General features: G+C 41.1%; 1 pseudogene; it reads right to left on the reverse strand.

The window, feature by feature from the left end:
• Positions 1–1,018: 1,018 nt before the first annotated feature.
• On the reverse strand, positions 1,019–2,113 carry LOC117794616 (heterogeneous nuclear ribonucleoprotein D-like pseudogene; annotated as a pseudogene).
• Between the last annotated feature and the right edge of the window lie 1,633 nt (positions 2,114–3,746).

Consider the following 3,746-nt stretch of genomic DNA (forward strand, 5'->3'; position numbering starts at 1 on the left):
GAACGTGATAATGGAGAGTTTAAATTGCCTCCTCAAGTTAGTCTTCCTTTACATTAAGAACCAATGGGGCCTGGGGCTGTAGCTCAGTGGTAGAGCACTTACCTAGCACACGTGAGGCACACACAGGGTTCAATAGCACCACATAAAAACAAATAAATAAATGAAACAAAGGTATTGTGTTCATCTACAACTACAAACAAACAAACAAACAAGCAAACAATGGGAGCTGGGCACACAGTGACACACACCTGTAATCCCAGTGGCTTGGGAGGCTGAGGCAGGAGGATTGCAAGTTTAAAGCCAACCTCAGCAACTTAGTGAGGCCCTAACTCTATATAAAGGACCATAACTGTAAATAAAATACAAAACAGGGCTGGGGATATGACTCAGTGGTTAAACACCCATGGATTCAATCCTCAGTATCAAAAGAAAAGAACAAAAACAAAACAAACAAAAAAGCCATTGGAGATAATAGTTATTTCCAAATAAAGCACTTTTTAAAAATTGAGAAATGAGAATTGAATATATTTATCATTTACAACATGATGTTTTGGTTCTTTGTAGTTATACATGACAGTGTATTCTATTTTTGATATAATTATACAGCATGGAATATATTTTATTCTAATTAGGATCCCATTCTTGTGGATGTATGCAATGGTGAGATTCCCAGTGGTTATATTCATATATGTACATAGGAAAATTATGTCAAATTCATTCCACTGTCTTTCCTATTCCTATCTCCCTCCCTTCCCTTCATTTTCCTTTGTCTAATCTACTGTCATCTACCTCATACATGATTTTGAAAAAAATATGTATACATTGTGGAGTCAGTTGAGCTAGCACATGCATTATTTCCCATTTTTCTGTGATGAGAATACTTAAAATCTAATCTTTGCAATTTTCAAAATATGTTCCAATGTTATTTTTTCACATAAGGAAACATTTATTTGAGGTTTAACATGAAATCATACAAATAAAATTGTATAAACACAAATCCACATTGAGTCATAACCCAGATAGCAAAGGACAAAGTAAAAACAAAGAAAACTAATTGGCGGCTATATACAGTTGGACACAGTAGTTGTGTCTTGTACACTAGAAAGTCTTTTACAAAATAATCATCTTAAATCAACAGAAGACCAGTCTTCAATGTCATCCTGCAAGATGGGTTTCTTTAGCATCTCCTGTTTTCTCCAATGTCCTTCTCTAGTATGGCTGGTAATTATTTTGGTGATTGCCACCCCCTTGAGAAGCCTTGCCATAAGTGCTCTGTTGACTACTGTAGCCTGCATATTCCTGCCCATACCCATAGTTCCCATAGTTATACCCAGTATAATCATATCCACCATAGCCACTATAGTTCTGATTACCACCATAGGCACTATTGTAATTTCCATATCCTTGATCATAATAGTTATTAAATCCTTGGTTCCATTTTGGCCCTGACCTCAGCCATGACCCTTGGTACACCTCGCCCACCAGCTGCAGCACCTCTTCCTCCTTTTTGTTGTTGCTGTAGCTGCCTATATTCCTCTTTGGGCTGTGCAACTTTGATTTCACACTTCCCAGAACCAATTTGATGTTATCTGCTTTCTAACAATTTCTTTACTGGCTCTTCATCTGTATATGTGATAAAACAAAATCCTCTTCTTTCATTTGTTTTTATATCCATGGGAAGTTCAATATTTTCAATCTCTCCAAAGGCTACAAAATATTCTTTAATTTGTTCTTCAGAAGTATCTGGGTTCAGTCCACCCACAAAAACCTTTTTAGGGGGTGCTTTCCGTTTCAAAGCTTTGGCCCTTTTGGGGTCTATCAATTTGCCATCCAGTTTGTGTTCTTTCAGTTCCAAAACCTTACCAACACTAGCAGCATTTTTAAAAACCACAAATCCAAATCCTCTTGATCTTCCAGTGACTGGATCTATTTTAATCCTACAGTCTACAGCTTCCCCAAATTGAGACAAATATTCAGTCAGATCTTTCTTGCTCTTATCCCAGCTCAAGCCTCCAATAAACATTTTACCATCATCCTGCTGATTCTTGCTCGCGTTGATCTTGGATCCCTCTGCAAATTCTTCCATGTTGCTGTACTTGTTTGTGTCCTCCATAGTGGCGGAGCTGTCGGCAGTGGGGGGCTGGCGCACAGTCCTAGTCGCGGCAGCAGTGGGGGTGGAGCATTGTGTTCCAATGTTATTAATGTAGTTACTATGTTGTATAATTGATCTCTTGACTTTCTTTCCCCTAACTGAAATTTTGGTTAAAATGCTTAAGGTAGAAATTCATTCTTTTTGGCTGTAGAATACAGTGTGAACACTAATTGTGAGAGTTGAATCAATCTACATTTAATTTGGAAAATAAAAAATACTGCTAATGACTAGAATGCCTCCAAAGTGGAATGGATTGCTTCATAGAATAGACAGCTGCCTGTCCTATGTACAAGAAGGGTTTAGATAATAGTCTTTCAGGGACATGGTGAAAGAGAATCTTATGCTGGGTATAAATCTTAAAAACTCTTTCTCATCTCTGAGTTTCCATGACACTAAAATGTTCCTGAGGACCCAGAATGGAGAAGGACATACAGGAACTCTTCCAAAGTGACAGGTATGTAAGGAATCCATTTTGAATATTTGTGGTGGAAATTTCTAATCCAAAAAGCATATGTTGAGGGCTGGTGTTGTGGTTCAGTGGTGGAGCTCTTACCTAACATGTGTGAGGCACTGGCTGGGTTCGATTCTTGCCGCAGTCTGGCTGGGCACAAAATCACGAGCCACTCAAGCAGGAACAGACTTTATTTTCAAAACTCCCGTGAATGCCACGCACGCAGCCTTCTCCTGGGACACACCACACCAACAGGAAATCCCTCCTCCGGAAATCCCTCCTACCACACTTTCCCAACCAATGGGAACTCTCCGGGAGTCCCCGTGAGAGCTCCAAAGTAGCAGGCCGAGGCGGAGAGCAGGGGTCTAATCTCCAATTGAATGCACATCTTAACATAATCATTATCATCTCAATGGCTTGCTGGCATCACCTTTCAACCAAAAATGCCATGCTTCATTCCTACTGGCTATGGCTCTTAGCATCTCCCCCCTTCTGTTTAATTAAGCACCAAGCATGTGGCTTAGGGACCGTGCCTGGTAGGCTGTCCAGTACTACATATGGCCCTTACCCGTCATCGGATGAGCTGACCTCAAGGCGTCAGCCTCCTGTCTTAGGTTGGTACCACTGCAATTGGATCATACCCGTCACTGACTACCGGTCCAGCATACAGCCATACTTGTGGATAGGCCTATGCACCACTGGGGGATGAGGTTCTTTGCCTCACCTCTGTTGGCCCCCAAATTTGGCCTTTGCACCAGTGGGGGGGTGAGGTTCTTTGCCCCATTTCTGTTGGCCCCCAAATTTGGCCTTGGTGCCAGTGGGGGGGTGAGGTTCTTTGCCTCACCTCTGTTGGCCCCCAAATTTTAGACCATCACTAGCAGAAGGGAGAAGGATACAGAAATGCCACGACACTAAGCCAGTTGATGGCTCCTTTGAAAAATTGTACTACCGGTGACACCATCAGCAAAGATACTCCAGAATTACAACAATTCGCTGCACCAACAGATAGTTCACACTGCATACAAGTGATACATAGTCCAGGCAAGTTCTGCAAGCAGTTCAAAGCAAAGGAATCTATCAATATGTCCATTTCCTCCCAAAGTAAATCGACTCCTTGATTGAGCATTACTTGTTGAGTTATTA

The sequence above is a fragment of the Marmota flaviventris genome, chromosome X (genome assembly GCF_047511675.1).
Source record: "Marmota flaviventris isolate mMarFla1 chromosome X, mMarFla1.hap1, whole genome shotgun sequence".
In the NCBI taxonomy this organism is placed as follows: Eukaryota; Metazoa; Chordata; class Mammalia; order Rodentia; family Sciuridae; genus Marmota; species Marmota flaviventris.